The sequence below is a fragment of the Anas acuta genome, chromosome 11 (assembly GCF_963932015.1).
Source record: "Anas acuta chromosome 11, bAnaAcu1.1, whole genome shotgun sequence".
Taxonomy (NCBI): domain Eukaryota; kingdom Metazoa; phylum Chordata; class Aves; order Anseriformes; family Anatidae; genus Anas; species Anas acuta.
This window is the reverse complement of record NC_088989.1, coordinates 16613469-16632131: the sequence shown is the minus strand read 5'-3', so window position 1 is coordinate 16632131 and position 18663 is coordinate 16613469. Positions and strand designations below refer to the sequence as shown.

General features: G+C 38.5%; 1 protein-coding gene across 19 annotated transcripts in view; it reads right to left on the bottom strand.

The window, feature by feature from the left end:
• The window catches only part of ATP2B2 (ATPase plasma membrane Ca2+ transporting 2), a 421948-nt gene that overhangs the window by 259555 nt on the left and 143730 nt on the right, over positions 1 to 18663 (bottom strand). For all 19 annotated transcript variants that reach the window (XM_068695120.1, XM_068695119.1, XM_068695126.1 and 16 more), the window contains exon 3: positions 17206 to 17310. The gene's annotated coding sequence lies outside the window, so the exon portion shown is untranslated. The remainder of the gene's footprint in view (positions 1 to 17205; positions 17311 to 18663) is intronic.

Here is an 18663-nt window from a genome sequence, read left to right as displayed (position 1 = left end):
TTTTCTCCTTACATACAAGTTCTACAGGTTTCTTATGATGCTGTTTTACAACACAAATCATAAAGTTCTGATGTTAAGCAGCATTTTACTTGGCAAACTTACAGGAGAGCGGAGCAAATCCAAGCAGATCTAAGAGCTGACTGCTGCCGGAGTGAGCTGTGCCACATCTTCCTTCTCAGATGCAGGCTCTCCCTGTTTCCCGTGCATGGCCATTGGGGCTTGTTTTGACCTCAGGAAGACATGTTTCAGAGAGCAATGTATATGAAAAATTTATTTCAATCCTCCCTACACTCCATTAAAAAATGTTTCTGCTCTCTTTTTCGTCCCTAGTGAGCTCACAACTGTGTTAAATGCAAGAAGAAGGAAAAAGTCAGGGAGAAGGAAATGGGGTACTTTTGTCACCAAATGTCCCTTCAAAGATCTTAATTTCAACTCCAGGACATTATCACTGCCCAATTGAAAGCAGTCAGCTACAGGGAGTAAGAAATCCTGACTGGAAGCTAACTGACGTGGTATCGTGAACTCAAATTTAAGATCACAAAGACAGAAGTATTGATTTTGCTTTCCTGTGATACTGACTTATTAAAACAAGCAAAAAGTCGCATAGCCCTTTTACTTTTGTACATTTTGAATGTTGTATTGTTTCATTTGTTTGTTTTTCTGAAGTTATATTTGTAGCACAAAACTTTCTGCTTAACAGAAATAGAGAGCTATATGGTAACAACAGGAATTACGAAGGTTTGAAAATTTTCCATTTAGCTCAAAATGAAGTTGAAAGTGCATTAAGCACAGGACATCCATAAGGTGTTGTTGTGGTTTAACCCAGCTGTCAGCTAAACACCACACAGCCATTCGCTCACCTTCCCCCCTCCCTCTCTGGGATGGGGAAGAGAAATGGAAAGTGAAGCCTGTGAGTTGAGACAAAGACAGTTTATTAAGACAGGAAAATAACAATAACAATAACAATAATAATAATAACAATAATGATGATAATAGTACTACTAATAACAATCTGTACAAAACAAGTGATGCACAGTGCAATTGCTCACCACCTGGTGACTGATGCCCAGCCTAACCCCAAGCAGTCCGGCCCTCCTCCCCCCAGCTAGCCACCCCTATATATTGTTTAGCATGACGTCAGATGGTATGGAATACCCCTTTGGCCAGTTTGCGTCAGCTGTTCTGGGTCTGTCCCCTCCCAGCTCTTGCTGCACCCCCAGCCTGCCCGTTGGCAGGACAGAGTGAGAAGCTGAAATGTCCTTGGCTTGGTGTAAGCACTGCTCTGCAGCAATTAAAACATCTGCGTGTTATCAGCACTCTTCTTATCCTAAGCCAAAACATAGCATTCTACCAGCTACTAGGAAGAAAATTAACTCCATCCTAACTGAAACCAGAACATATATCCACCCCTTATTCCATACCATTTATGTCATGCTCAGGTTACACTTTCCCATATATTCTAATTAATCACCATTTTCATTTAGGGTATTTAGTAATCATAGTAGTGATGACATACACTATTATATAATAATTAACATGATACAATTCAACTCATGGGCTATTCTAACCCAGTATTAAATCCCCTTGAGGTACACACTGGACCTCTCCATTCTTTTGCATTACCCACCAAGTGCATCCAGGTCCCTGAGCAAAAGCAATTCCACGAATGGGTTTGCCTTTTCCTGAGGCAGGAGTAGCCCAGACTGTTTTACCCAGCATATTTCTTACGTGAACTATGGGAACTTTATCCCCTTCTACAGTACATAACAGGTTTGATTGGGCAGGTCCAGCTCGGTTGGCAGATCCCCTAGTATTGACTAACCAGGTGGCCTTTGCCAAATGTGTGTCCCTATTTTTGAATGTCCCAGCACCCATTGCTTCCAGTGTAGTCTTTAACAGTCCATTGTATCGTTCAACTTTCCCAGAGGCTGGTGCATGATAGGGGATGTGATACACCCACTCAATACCATGCTCTTTGGCCCAAGTGTCTATGAGGTTGTTTTGGAAATGAGACCCATTGTCTGACTCTATTTCTGGGGTGCCATGTCACCATAGGACTTGCTTTTTAAGGCCCAGGATAGTGTTCCGGGCAGTGGCATGAGGCACAGGATATGTTTTCAGCCATCCAGTGGTTACTTCCACCATTGTAAATACATGGCACTTGCCGCTGTGGTTTTGAGGGAGTGTGATGTAATCAATCTGCCAGGCCTCTCCATTTTTATATTTCAGCCATCGTCCTCCATACCAAAGAGGCTTTGACCATTTGGCTTGCTTGATTGCAGCACGTGTTTCACAGTCATGAATAACCTGTGCTACATCGTCCATGGTCAGGTCCACCCCTCGATCACGAGCCCATCTTTATGTTGCATCTCTACCTTGATGTCATGGGCCCATCGGCCTATAAATAATTCACCTTTATGTTGCCAGTCCAGGTCCACCTGAGTCACTTCAACCTTAGCAGTCTGATCCACCTGCTGGTTGTTTTGATGTTCTTCAGTAGCCCAATTCTTGGGCACATGAGCATCTACGTGGCGTAGATTTACAACCAGGTTCTCTACCCGAGCAGCAATATCTTGCCACAATGCAGCAGCCCAGATGGGTTTGCCCCTGCACTGCCAGTTGTTTTGCTTCCACTGCTGTAACCATCCCCACAGGCCATTTGCTACCATCCATGAATCAGTGTAGAGATAGAGAACTGGCCAGTTTTCTCGTTCAGCAATATCTAAAGCCAGCTGGGTGGCTTTCACTTCTGCAAACTGACTTGATTCACCTTCTCCCTCAGCAGCTTCTGCAACTCGTCATGTAGGACTCCATACAGCAGCCTTCCATCTCCGATGCTTTCCCACAATACGACAGGACCCATCAGTGAACAGGGCATATTTCTTCTCATTTTCTGGTAGCTTGTTGTATAGTGGGGCTTCTTCAGCATGGACCACCTCCTCCTCTGATGATATCCCAAAGTATTTGCCTTCTGGCCAGTCCATAATCACTTCCAAGATTCCTGGGTGACTGGGATTTCCTATTCAAGCCCACTGCGTACAGATCCTCTGTATCCCCGACTCCAAAACCCCAGAGGCCGACCTCGAGTTTCCCCAGGTTCTTTCTGCCAGAGGCTCCAGGTAGGGCCGTTCTCCCCGGCTGCAGTGTAGAGCACATTCTTTACATCTGGTCCTGTTCGGATTGACCCAAGGGCTACTGCATGAACTATTTCATGCTTAATTTGTTCAAAGGCTTGTTGTTGCTCAGGGTCCCATTCAAAATCATTCTTCTTACGGGTTACTTGGTAGAACAGGTTTACAATCAGACTGTAATTTGGAATGTTCATTCTCCAAAACCCCACAACACCTAGGAAAGTTTGTGTTTCTTTTTTGCTAGTTGGTGGAGACATAGCTGTTATTTTGTTGATCACATCCATTGGGATTTGATGGCGTCCATCTTGCCATTTTATTCCTAAAAACTGGATCTCTCGTGCAGGTCCTTTGACTTTATTTTGTTTTATGGTAAAACCGGCCTTCAGAAGGATTTGAACTATTTTCTTCCCTTTCTTGAAAACTTCCTCTGCTGTGTCACCCCACACGATAATGTCATCGATGTACTGCAGGTGTTCAGGAACTTTCCCCTCCTCCAGCGCAGACTGGATCATTCCATGGTAAATAGTAGGGTTGTGTAGGGTAAATAGTAGGGACTCCTCTCCAAGTGAAAGCAAACTGTGGCCTGTACTCTGCTGCTTGAGGGATGGAGAAAAATGCATTAGTGATATCATTTGTGGCGAACCACTTGGCTGCCTTCAATTCCAGTTCGTACTGAAGTTCCAGCATGTCCGGCACTGCAGCACTCAGTGGTGGTGTTACTTTGTTCAGGCCACAATAGTCCACTGTTAGTCTCCACTCACAATTAGACTTTCCCACTGGCCATATAGGACTATTAAAAGGTGAATGAGTCTTGCTGGTCACTCCTTGGCTCTCCAATTGACAAATTAGCTTATGGGTGGGAGTCAGGGAGTCTCAGTGCGATATCGCCACTGGTGCCCAGTTGTGGTAGCAATTGGCACTTGCTGTTCTTTGACCCTAAGCAACCCCACAACAGAAGGATCCTCTGAGAGACTGGGCAAGGTAGGCAATGGTTTAATGCCCTCTGTCTGTAAGGCAGCTATGCCAAAAGCCCACCAGAACCCTTTTGGGTCCTTGAAATATTCTCTTCTAAGAGGATATTTCATTCTACCAGCTACTAGGAAGAAAATTAACTCTGACCTAACTGAAACCTGGTCAGGTGTTAAACTGCATGGTTAAATTACATGCAATCTTATGGCATGCTTGCTGTCTCTGGAAAGAAGGGAGCCAATCTACCATAGCAGTAGTTCTTTTAACAAAATGACCAGTAATCCTATTTTCTAAAGGTTGGATAGGCAGCTGTAGAGGATTGGAACTGCAGCAGCCCTCTTATCTCATCACTTTCCTTCCAACCTCAGTCAGCTCCACATGGTTCACTGCTCCTTCCACCCCATAGCCTGGCTTCATGCAGCCTAAGCCAGTCATATTATGTGTAAAGTTCATGTGCCACCCAGAAAGGACTGATATCAGCTCAAAGATGAGTGCAAGAACCAGTGCAAGGCCGGACTGGGACCATGACCATGACATGAGGTGAAAGCAGAAAGGCCAATATCCAGCTGTTGCACCAGCCAGGGCTGTGACAGAACAGCAGCCTGATGGACGTGCTCCCATCCATGTCAACCCCACCAGTAAATTATTGCCTTCCACCAGATGAAATTATTCTGTTGCCAATGATTCCTCACTGACCACAGAGTTTCTCTAAATTCAAGCTATGAAACTGATTTGCAGTGCCCCAGTGGAGAAGATTTATGTGTTGTGCTTATTTGCCGTGTAAAATCATACATAAATCACTTCTGCCCAGGAAACTATGAGCTTTGCACAGGTGACAAAAAGAAAGTTTTCTGTGTCTCTCAGAAATTATAGCCCCTTTTTCTGGTCAGTTATCACCACTTTTTACTGGTTTTTGTCATGTGGCAAATAGTTGAGACTATAATATTTTAATAATATATTTATTTATTTTTTGAGACCATAATACATTTTATTTGTACTGTTAGTGAAGTTATGTGCTCCCAGTTGTTAATGTCTTCCACTGCACCATGTGTTTAGAAGCACTGTTAGATCAGTTAAAAAAAAAAAAAAGGTCAGTTGCAAAATCTGCAGCCTTTTCCACTAGGGCTGCAAAACTGTTTAAAAGATTCCCTAATTCCAATTTTAGAAGTCCCATTTTAAAATTGCTACACTACTATCAGTGACAGGAAAATGGTTTCCCAAAAGTCAAAGAAATGGCCCACCCATGTTTGCAGATCTAAGCAGTTAAATTGCAGTTAGGAAGCTTGGGGGAGAGAAGTCAGGTGCGAGGTGGCTGCTTTCAGCAGAGCACTGCCAAGTTTCTAACAGGCCCCTGCACGTCCCACAAACCTGAACTGGGGCTCTTCACACTGGGCAGCTCCTCCTGGCAGGTGAAAGCAAGAGACGAGAGGCAAAGTTTGCTTGGATTTCTCAGTTTCCTCTGAACACAGGAGCAGGGAGCAGGAAAAAAATGGATGAGCTTGCAAAGCTTCCCCTGCATCTGAATTTTGGTTGTTCAAAGTTAAACTGCTTTAAATTGAATTAAAGAATATCATGTATTATAGCGTGTTTTGTAAAACAGGAGGCTGAGTAGCAGCCTGCACAAATTCCTAATCACTAGAATTAATCTGTCACCTTGCAAGGTCACAATCAAGAGAAAACACCTCTGGAAAAATAATAGGTGATGGAAAGACAGAATGAGCAAATAAATCAGTGGCTAAATATTGCTTTCTAGGAAATTATGCTGTTGTTCAGAGGAGTCTCTGCTATTTCAAATACCTTTTCAGAATTTTCCAGGGAACAAGGTCATGAATAATTTTGCATCAAACAAACAGTAGCAAATAAAATGCAGAGATTCAGCATAGCAGACTGAAAGAACTTGGGTAATTTTTTTCCACATTGCACACACACAATAAATAATAATAATAATAATAATTATTTTTTATTATTTTTTTAATAATAATTATTATTATTATTATATATATATAAGGACTCTCATGCCATATTCCCGAGTATGTATCTTTTCCGATACGCATCTTACATTCTAAAAATATTTTCCATTTGACCATCAACTCAAATTAATATATTCTAATCCTTTCTAGGTACAAAATTGAAATCAAAAGAGAAATGTGACTTCCACAAAGTCCCAGCAGCCCTTTTGAAATGCTCTGATCTTACATGCAGATTTCAAAAACATATTAGAGGATTTTTAACCTCCTGCTCTTTCAAATCAGTTGCAGTAAATAATATGTCTTTTTGTAACAGGAGTTTTCCCTGTAAAACAGTTTGCATATATTAAGAATTTCTTCCAGGAAGAACCTTCTTTTATTTTTGAAAATGAATTAAAGGACTACTTTAAAAATATTCAAAAATATCACAAAAATGAAATTTTGAAGATGTATTGGAACGAGCTGTTAACTCCTAAATTACAGAGTTACTCCAAGTCTGCCAGTAATATTACGGTCAGTTCTGTCTCATCTATCAAAATTAACGGGACCAAACAATCTACAGTCTAGTTTACAGCAGGACCTTATAAATTTATAAATTAGAGGCAGAAAAATAGCAGAATATTTCCAGTAACTATTCTTAAGACACAAAGAGAATCATCTCCTGCCAGAAATCCTTTTTCTCCAAATTAAGTTGCTTTTAGTAGCTATCCTCAGTTTAATGAGGAATTAAGGTATGGAGGTATGGATGTTTAATGAAATTACATAAATATTGTGAACTACAACAGTGAATTAGAACACCATGTGGCTGGCATTATAAAATTACTGGTAATATTTCCTTCATTTCAATAAAGCATTATTATAAGGAAAATCTATCTTACAGCAAAATATTGCCTATCTAAGGGCAGATGATAAACACAAACTGGAGACTGGCACAACAACAAAGCTGATCATTTTTGAGACCAGTTCCTTTTGAAACTTGAATACGTGTCCAACTTAAAACATAACTGAAAGACCAGCCTTTGCAAATTAGGCTGCTCTCTTCCACCATTCACCATGGTGTCTCCAATGCTACCTGCAATGCAGCTTCCTTTCATGTACTGTCCCAAGTAAACAGAGGATTTAAGTTTCTTAAGATTGTCTATTGGGATTTTTTTTAATGGCAGTTTAAATCAAGATACAAATATATACCAACATTATAACAGCAAATAGTGCAGGAAAGATAAGGAAACTTTTTTTTTTTAATCCAAATTTTCATCCATTTATGCTCTTTATACATATCATCATTCAAAACACAGGAGCACAAGTATACCAGCCACTTTCACACTATGAAGAAAAAGACTCATTCCTTTCTCTGAGCTCCCTCTCTCTTTGTTCACCTTTAAATATTTTGTCAGAACACATATTTCCAACAGCAAACATGTCCTGAATGGAAGGAGAGCTGTGAAAAGAATTAGAACAGAAAGAGTACTAAAGGAAATACTTATGACAATATTTCTGCACAGACTTGGAACTACCATCTGCTCACAACAAAAAATAAATAGACGTGACTGGCTGGTCAAACTGTGCAAATGCATATACTTCATTTATTTCACCAGGACTTTTGCTTGATTTGTATCTACAGCCCACAACCAAACAAAAAAAAAAAACAGGGTTGTAGAGAGATTACACTGAACCCTTAAAACTATATTCCTTCATAGTTTGAGTGAAGTCAAAAAAAAGACAGACTATTGAAATAATATTTTTCATACATCACTTCTTTCTGCATTGAGAAATTTGGATTACTTCTCAGCAATCAATGAGGAACAAAATCCACTGTAATAAAGTTTAATTAAATTCAACCACTGTTCATTCAAAGCTATTGCAAACTTTTTTCAATATACTGCTTTATTTTAATTATACACAAGGATAAATGTTTTTGTTTTATTTAGTCCTAGTTTTAGGACTAATTTTAGAAATACCTGTCACATTATCATTATTGTACTTTCTTTTCCTTGTGATGTTGAATTTTTACACAATGCATAACAGATTAGTAGCAAACTCAAGCCAGTACCCACATTAACAAAAAGGACTGTAAGCCAATGCAAGATGTAGATTTTCTTAAAAAGTCACACTTTATAAGAAGTTTAACTTTTCTGGTTGTCTTTACCCAGAAATCTCACCCCCATATAGCTCTACTCCATGAGTACTAATGAAGAATCTGTCCTCTCCCTTTCATCTCTATCTTTCCAAACAAGCAAAAAAAAGAAAAAAAAAAAAAAGAAAAAAAAAAGAAGAAGAAGAAGTGTGAGAACATATGTTGATCTTATCTTTTGCCTTGCTGCATTTTTTTAATTCTATTTTAGCTGGTTTGGATTATTTTGTCTTCAGGCACAGCAAACATCTGGGGCTTAAAGCCAAGGGTGAGTTTTGAGACTGCCCATGGAATTTCCTCCATTTTGCAGTTAGCTGATCACCATTCACAGCTCCTGAGCTCTCTCCTTGTTTTTCCCCACTGTATTTTTTATATTATACATCCAAATGACAGTCCCCTGTTCAAGTTTTATGCATTTTCATTTAAATAGATAGGTGGAGGAGGTATATAAACTAGCATTTCCCCATCCGTTTTATGTAAAATTGTATATAAGATGATGCGTGCACCACTAAAATAGCAGTTTAAAATGAATCATTCATACCAGTTTCCAACTTCTTGTAAAAGATGAGGATTGAACTGCCAGTGCAAAAACTTTGAAAATGCCTTATAACAAGAGACAGCATTTGTAAATATAACACAGTGTAGGAATGCAAAGATAAAAAGTAATCTAGATTATGTTGGGGTTTTTATTTACTTATGTTTATTTTTTTTTTAAATTGTAGTATGAACATTACCTATTTTACTCAAATTTGACTACAGAATTAAGAAAAGCCTTGTGTCATACAAAGTTTACAAAAAGATTAAAATGAGACTCCAAATGGAAAACAACAGGAGCTTTTCTTAAGCAAGTTTTAAGCCTTACTAGACCTCGGCTGGTGATGAACTACAATAGTATATATACAAACAGGCACACAAACTCCCATGTGTATTCACACGTATAAAAGCATTAAAAGGGGGGTGGGGGGGGCTTAACATTTGTTTTACATTCTCAATATTTTAAATGATTATGATTATTTCAGAGGATTTTCTATTTTTGCCATTCTTCTTTCACATACAGATTGCAATAAAATGATTTTTCAGTCTTGCAGGGCTTTCTTCTCTCTCCTCCTTTCTCCTTTTCCTTAACTTTTCTTTGTACAAGTGCATGTTTTCTCAAAATCAATTCAAATTCCACAAAACCATAATAAAAAATTCTCTGATCCTTAATAATCTCATGTCTTAAGAATTGCAATCTCTTTCACTTCAGCCTTTGTAAATCCCAATTTGCCATCCCTTAATTCTTTTCTAAAATACCCACTAAAACAATCGTGATGGTTCTTAAGAAAAAAAAAAAAAAAAAAAAAAAAAAAAAAAAAAAAGGATAAAAAGGATGATGCAATCAATTTTTTTTTTTTTTTTAACCCCTTTTTCTTCCACAGCTGTATGAGGCAACAACTCACTGTGAGGGTCTCCCCAGCCCATTGACATGGACATGGTATAGATGCCTTTGTCCAGCAGATGCTCTGTGTCTGGCTTAACTGCTCATTTACCAGGATTTTCAGGAGTCACTAGCTATTCTTATCTGTTCCCAAAAGGCAATCCCACTAACCTGCAAAATCCACCAACCAAGCTCTATCAAGTCTCTCTTCAACACCCAGCAGTTCTCTGATGAATGCAGACGACTTAGACGACTTGCTCATGACTATTAGGAAACCTGCTTCAGATGCAACTTCTGACCCAGAAACTCTCACAAAGTGGTTACAGAAACAAGAAGTTTCCTTGTTACTAAAACTCCTTCCACAAAGAAAGGATCCGCTATTGACCCTTGGCAGAAACTGTGTATAACTATTTGCTTATTTTCAGGAATGCCACCTCATGGGATTTAGAGAAAAGCTTATGAGAAAAACAAAAACAGTTCAGCACCACCCTTAATCTTGACACCTTGCAAAGCATATGTTTGGTTTTTTTTCATTTCATCTCATCCATAAAGCATACTGGCATGTAGAAAAGCACACACTCTTAAAGAAACAAGGAAGGAAAAAGAAGAAAGAGTTTAGTTGTTGAAAGTTATGTCTATGCCCGCTGGGCACAGATTTCATTTCCATTTCAGTGCAGTTTCTCAAGTAAGACTGACAGAGACATTTACAGTGGTGAATCATACTACTCCAGCAAGGCTGTGTGCTATTTCTCTGGGGACCTGGGGGATGATGGAGAGAGGAAGAATTCCTTGGCATCGAGGCATGGTACCAAAAACATAAGTAAAGGAGTGGGAGCAGGAGGAACTCATTGAGGTCATTCTTACAACCTTTTCAGTGGGCTATTACATGAATACCTAATAGTTTATAAAGACTTATATGGACTTATCTCCCTTAAGTTGCAATTTATAGCCTAGAGGCTAGGTTTGGTTAGAAAAAGTAAGGATAAAAATATCAATAAAGAATAAATAGAAAGTTATTCTTTGCCTTTTTTTTTTTAAACAGGCACACACACCAGAGAGCAGCAGCTTTACCTGTGGGTACCAGTTCACCTCCAGTACAAATCTCGCACCAGCTGCTCCAGCAGAATTCAGCACAGAGTCAAAACCATTTTTTTTCTTTCCTCCTACAGCATTGAAGCTATAGATCTGCTATTGCCAAGTCCCTCTTTTGATGCTAGAAATCCCGTACAATTTACAAGTGCCTCTCATATACACATGTTTTTTTTTAATCACTCCCTCTAATATTTCCCTGGCATTAATCCTTGTTCTAGATGACAGTGATAGAGAGGAGGAACTACCTGATATAGATGAGGTGGTTGGACAGCTGTTCTTGCGATAAAAAGTTGTTGGTTTGTTTTTTCTTTTTTTTTCTTTTTTTTTTTAATTAGGAACGGAAAGGTATATTTAATTGGCAAGACATATTTGCATTTATAAATCCAATAGCAGGTATAATTCATGGTCCTCTTCTGATCTGGGCAGGAGAATTTGCAGTGGTAAATCTCTGCTTACATCCTCTCCCCTCACTCCCCTCCCACAAAAGAAAAAATACACACACATATATATAAGGTTCTAAAATGCAGAAGTTCTGCAAACATTAAGAAAACATTTATCAAACTCAGATAAAAGCTGTGATCTCTTCTGAATTCCACCTCCATTCAGTTAAATCGTTTTGAACTGGGCCTCAGCATTTTCAGCACTCTTTCATTTCAAGGAAAAAAAATACAAAAAATGAAAAAGAGTTTTCCTCCACATTCTCTTTGCTGAACTTAATATACCAGTTCAGTACTGGTACCAGGAACAGACACCAAGTGATTTTGGCCCGAAGTAAAATCAACCAGAGGCAGCAATTTTCCCAGCTATCAGATGATTAAGCTTTGCAGGACAAGCAAATGATATGTAGAAATTCCATAGCAGCTAATCAAAAATAAAACTTCAGAAAGCATCAAAAAGCTCATAATGAAGAAATATATTCCACCACAGGTGGCAGGAAATTGTAGCTACTGATAACAAGTGTTATGGGGCTCAAGCAAAGAAAGAAAATTAGCATAAGCATGAAGGAAAAGTAGTGATAGCACCAAAAAAACCCTCCTTGGAGCACTCTCCAGAAATCTATCATAAGAATCAAGTGAAAAGCAATAAGTAATAAATTTGCATTTTCTGTAAGACCTTGCATTCAAACATATTCTTAAATATTTTGTGAGCTTAAGTAGCTGGTTGCAGACCATGTGTTGCTTGCATACATAAAAAGCGAAGCATCACTTCACTCGGTGTTGAAGCACCGACATCTGCAGGGAGAGATTACTGAGAAATCTAACACAAGGCCTAGGAATAAGTCACTCAGTCCATCCAAAGAGGGGATGACAAGGATTGCGCTTGAGAAGCCAGTACAAAACCTGCATTTCAAGACACTGAAGAGACACACAAGGTGCAAAGAAACAAGGAGTCCAAAGAGAAGCCCAAGGCCAGGCCCTGCACAGGCCAACAGCACAGCCAGGATGAGCAGGGGAGGGTGACCAGCAAGGAGGAATTGAGGGTCAGACACAAACTCCCCTCCCATGTCCCTTGCTTTCCTAAATGACTCACCAGCCTCAGGAAAGATGTAGGAAGTGCGATGGATTACACAACCCTGCAAAACTGGCAAGTGCCAAACCATTCAAGAAAGATATTAATATTACTGGCTTAGATGAACTCTCCAGGGGAAAAATGGATAGGAATTCAATAGACGATGATTAGATCATCAAACTGAAAGCAAATGGAGAATTTTTCTACTTTGCTCTTGTAAGAGTGCACAATTCAGTCAAGTGAATGGAACTCTAAAGGCCATGCAGGCAAAATGCAGACTTAAAATTTAAAGCAGATAAACAAGATGCACCAGCAAAATCTATGCTAAAAAAAAAAAAAAAAAAAAAAAGGTGTTTTGTTTACTGATGTTTTGGAACTGTTGTTTTGTTTTAAGAGCCTGATCTCAACCTGGAGCTAAACTTACAGGGCAAGCTGAAAGAGAGGGAAGAGCACCACAGTCACTGAAGTGACTTCTTCAGCAGGGGCAGGAGAAAAAAAAAAAATCAGAAAGTCCTGTGTCTGCTGGATGTATTCACTTTGCAGTTTCTTCCTGAAAAAGGGAAATTTAACACAGGAATCAGTAAGAAGTGGAGTAATCAGCAAAGTAGGCACAGGTGGGGTCATGAAAGAAAACCTTTGCTCCTCCATAGGATCAAAACAATTAAGGAAGGATGAAGGTTTTTTACCTTTAAAAAGGCATTTACCCTCTGAATTAAGGGGTAAATGTAGTATGCTGTATTTGTCAAGCAAGGTTTGGCATATAGCCTCTGAAATACGGTGAATGAAGACAAACGTGAACACACCTCCTTTGTGAGATTTAGTTTCTATATATTAGCATGTGAATTGTACTCAACCCTCTATGGTGTCATATTAAAGAATTACACATCTGAATGTTCTGTATTTGAAGGGAAACCAGTAAAAAGGCATTAACCTAGGCTTTGTGAGCTAGGAACAGATATAAGTCAGTACAAAGCCAGTAACGGACCTTCAAAATCTGCAGCATGAAAACCTACCAAGAAAAAAAAAAATGTAAAGCAACAAATGATTTGAACAGCACATACAACATGCAGAATTCCAAGCACTGTACAGATGTAAAAAATGCAGCAGAAACACATCAAAATTTTTGGTTCAACTAAAAGTTTTCCTTAACTTTATTACATTAAAATATCATTACTTTAGGGAGCTGTTTGTATTGCTCTAGAGAGATATTTTACTGTGATATTCAGTAACACAGTCAGCACAGAAGAGATAGAAAGAGCATAGTGCAGATGTGCCATGTAACCTCTCAGGGTCACCATTTCCATTACCTACAAAACAGATGTGACATAACCAGTACCACTTCAGGACTGACTGCTGAGAAACCCTAAGCAAGAGTTAGATAATGTCTACTGTTATCCTCTCACTGAATATAGTTATGTTTTAATATTACCTCTACAGACCTCTCAAAATGACAAATTTAAAATAAGTACAAGTTGTATGATTATAAAATGTCATTGACTTTACATAGTAGGAAAAGGTTATTTAATTAGGGGAGGTCAGATTTTCAAAGGAGGGAGAGTTCACAGACATGCATGGATATTTTTATTTTTCATTTAGTTGTACAAAAAAAAAAAAAAAAGAGGTAACTGCACAGGTACTGGTAGGCACAGGAGCACTCTACTTCTGCATAACTTTACTGAATGAATAATGCCATACCAGCCTCTAAGAAGTGAAAGCAAACAGAACAGACCCCTCTTCCCCTTGAAAACACAGGACATGGTCCCAGAAAAAGTAATACAGAAACCAGTGGACAGGACTATCTGACATGAAACCTATGATACCAACTTTGTTGACATAGATATGATCATTAGGGATGAGTTGGCATAAAATTTGTGCCCATCTTAGCGGTGCTGAAGAAATATAACAAAGTGAGACTACTAGCCTCACTCTTCGCTCTTACAGCTCTTTTCCTCCAACAAAGAATAAGTTACAAAAGCAAAAGGTCACAATAATTACTTGAAAAGCCAAGAGTTTCAGAGGCTTCACTAGTGCCTGCGTGCACAGACCCAACAGCAAAATGCAGGCATCTGGTACTGAAGATGAAGCCATTTCTTCAGCTTCATCATTCTCAATTATCATGGGCATTCAATTTCTACTAAGAATAGAAATAACATTGCAGCCTAAAGTATTTCCCTTAATGACTTAGACAGACAACAAGAACCACCAAACAAATCCATGTATGATTTCATAAAGGAGAGGACAACAGTTGCAATTACCTCTGTGACTTTTGTAAGGAAGAAATAATCCTTGTGAACTTGTGGCCTCACCAGACACCCACAAAAATCAGCATTACGTCCTGTTTAGTGTTATCTGAAGCTGGTATTAACACCTAGCACAACCAGAACAGTACCGTGTACATGTTCATCAATGGAAAAAAAACATCTTATGTAAATGCAACCTCAGTTCCAGTTCTGAGGCAGGTTAAACAACAGTGAAATCTGGGTAGAGTTAGACCATAAGCCCATTGCATCTCTCAAAAAGGGTATTTCAAAAGCTAATAACAAAGCATTTGTAGGAGTTTTTGTTGTTGTTGTTGTTTTGTTTGTTTGTTTGTTTCATTTTACAAGCACACTAAATTGTGTGATTCTGTATGGCAGCTTGCCTTCCACAATATAAATGAAGACTAATGCATAAAACACTAAGGAATGGGCAAAATGATGGTATTTTGATGATCTTACTCGTGGGGAAGGGGATGGAGGCGTGTGATCAGCAGGAAAAACCTCTGTGTGGGAATTTATTTATTTACTTTTAAATATCTGAATGGCTAAGAACGCTCCCTGCCTAGTCCGTCTTAGCTTTTTGTCTCTTATAGATGTTTAAACATCTGACAGACAAGCATTACAGATGATATAAGGAGTTTTTGAAAAACATGTAGCTTCGATCTCTAGGATTTTGAAAGACAAGCACACTATTTGGTCTGCACAGCTTACAGCACCCACTAAAATCCTTCATTAAAGCAATAGCGACAAACTACTGCAGTCAAAAAGGAATGTCAGTAAAAAGTACTAATGTTAGTGCAGTGGTTTTCAGCATTAATGTCACAGTGGCCACAGTCATTATGACCGTATTTTCATTCTGATTTAGTTTTAGTTAAAGAACCTATCAATTAATATTTACATGTGAGAACAATACATATGCTATTGCTCCAGTGGAAAGTCATTTGGAAATTATTAGAGACAAAAGCATAAATCCTTGAATAATTTCTATCCATACAAACATTACATCCTGTTTTGAACACATTAAAGTTGTGCAAGAGCCTTTCTGTATAACACAGTGCTTTTTATAAATTTTACCATACAAGATATTTCATTTTTTTTAATATACAATATAAAAGTAGATAGGTAATCTATCTAAAGCTAACTCTTGCAGTCTTCTTTGTAGCACCTATACAGAATGTAAGCTATATAATATGGAAAGCTTCCTTAATTACTTACAGACAACGTACAAAGACAATCCCCTTGTAATCATCAGAATTAGAAGTAATCCTATACTTCACTGCATAAAACTCTATTTCAGAGTAAATATCATTAATTTTTCTTTACTGATTCTAATATTTCATAAGACTAAACTTAATTTAGTAGATAGTAAGTGCTATTTCCCCTTTTGCTATAATAGTTTGAACATTATACCTTATTTTCCCTTCTTGGTTAATGAGTCTTTAGTAACAAGAGAGGTATTAAATGGAACAACAGATTATACATTTACTGTATCACCACTTACAGTACATTTGAACCACTTACTATTCAACAGAAAAAAAAAAAAGAATAAATACCAGCTTTTTCATTCCACTCAGAAAATAACAGAATTTTCATACATTCAGAGCAAACTGGACAACTTCAATTTGACATGTTTATAAAGCTCATCCAATCCAAGCTGCCTGAGTTCTCGTGTGGTTATAACTAAAGTAATGCTTGAAATAACTTGGTGCTTCTCTGTACCTGATAGAGTGGCTTGGATTCCTGCTAGTCTTAGTGAAGCATCATGTAAATGTAGTGCTTCCAAAGTTTAAGAAAGAAAATTTATTACAGAAATGAAAAGTCACTGTTAAGGCATAACAGTTTCATGGAACTGGAAAAGGAAAAGGTAGGATTCATAACACATGTAATATGATGACATGTGCACAAGACCAAAGGATTTATTTGGAGTTAATTAACGAATACACATACAAACACACACATATTTACCATACCTGTATTTAATATTCCTCTACTCTTATTAAGTCTTTGTGTATGCAATAGAGTTCATAAGTCAAAAAAGTGTTAAGCCATGTAATGTTACTCCTGGAACTTTCATGTATACCTTCCAATGCTTGAGGTTAAGACTATAAGGCTAATACTTCATCTGTGCAATTTTCTTTTGCAATTAAAAATTAAGGTGCATTTTTATAAAGAACAGATTTTTAATGGTGGGAAAATAAATTAAGTAGAGAGGAAGCATTATTTAGTCCAAAACCTTGGAGTTCTGGGAGAGAAACAATGAGGAAACAATAGCTCCGCTGGAGCTACCTTGGTGTAGATGTCATCAAGTGACACTGCAATCTCTCTCTGCATTTGCTTTATGTTTCCTGCATGGTGGTTCAGTATTGGCCATTACATAATCTGTTTTCAATGCAGTCAAGTGCTCAAACACATTTGTCACAGTCACTAATCCCATACTTTATGCAATGCAATGTAAAGAGAAAGCAGACTGATCTTTCAAAGTATGGAAAGCTCTCCTTAGACAATGTGAAATCATAAGTGTCATTGTTATGTGGAAGAAACCCAGGATTAGTAATATGGTAAAGCAAATAAAGCACTTGTATTTCTAATCTGGTGTCACTAAACTGAATATCAAGATCTTATTTATCAATATGAGTTGAATTCCTCAGGAATTTTGCATTTCTATTGTCTATGATTTCTATTACATTACAACAGCTGAATTTGAATTTTGGGAGAATGAAAAACAACATACAGTACTGTCGTCTTGTAAAAATGAACGAGTGCTTCACAAACAGGGTTCCAAGTCACATAACCAGCTGGGTCTTTTTGAGTTGGTTAATCAATCTTGATTTCAAAACTGGAAGAAAGAAAAGAGATAATTAGACTTGAAAAACCCCAGAGAATTTAACAAATTAATAGAACAAACAAGTGGATTGATCTAAAGGATACCCCATAAAACTGAGAGCAAACAGCCCATGTCATAAATAGTTACAGACATAATGCAGTAAAATAACGTGATTAAAAAGTTCTGTGACCAACAATCTACATTAACAGCTTGGAATGATGAGCCTCAGCTCCCAAAGCTTTTCACCCTTATCCATTTATCAGTGCTGTAGCCTTGGTAAAACTCTGGCCTCTTGCATATATATATAAATAAACAGTACTTTTAGTGCAGACAGGTGACTCTCATCTGGTTGTAATTTCCATTATCTTTAAAAATAGCTTGCACACTGAAGATGACAAGTCTAAACCTTCAGCACTTCAAGTTGTGTAGCTGTGCTGGAATAGCTGCTCAACGTTATTAATATTCACCATTTATGGGACAAATGCAGAACATTAACCAGGAAGGTGAGGATGAATGGCTGAAAGTGGGAAGGGGAAACTGAAGGCCGAGACACAGATGAGATTGAAAAGGCTGACAGCAAAAAAAGACAGTGCTTGTCACGGTAGCTTTGCTATCTGTTGCTCTTCCTCATATCAGAGAGGGGCTGGAAGAGTTAAAAACACAGAGCAATGTTTTATTTGTGCTGTATGGGTTCATACAGGAGAGGGGCTGCAGAAGATGGCAGGCAGTCTGCATGCTGAGAGCTGAGGGGCCCCAGTGGTGGCAGGCTGTGTGTGGCTGCCAGTGAGAGGGCTGGTGGACAAGAGATTCTCCTTGCTGTCTGTGGGACAGGAGAACCTGGAAGTGAGTATCTGAGAGGTCTTAGAGTTTGCACATTGAAGACGCCAAGAATAAATAACATTCTGCCTTTTTCCACAGCAGACCCCCAGGAAGGTGCAACAAAGCCACAGGCAGCATTTGGATGAGGAAGAGAGGTCCTGCTGGACACAAGTGTTCTCTATGCGAATGTAACACTATACCATAAAGGCAGGCCTACAAAGTTTCAGTTTGCAAACACTGGATAGTTATTGCCCTTTGAACTCTACATGAAACACCTTTTATTATCTATGAGGGTCTCCCAACACAGACACCAGTACACCCACATCTGCTTCACCTTGGATTGGCATCATGGAGCTAGCTTCCCCAGTCCTCTTGGCACTAGGTTTGAAAGATACCGGGTCCTGTGAATCATTCAAATGCATTCAGTTCCCTCTTTATATCTAAATGACAGTTTAAACCATTCAAAAATATTCAACTTTCATACTGTTTCAATTTGTGGTGCTTATTTCAGGGTTAACACCACCCTTTGAGTATTCTAGGTAAATT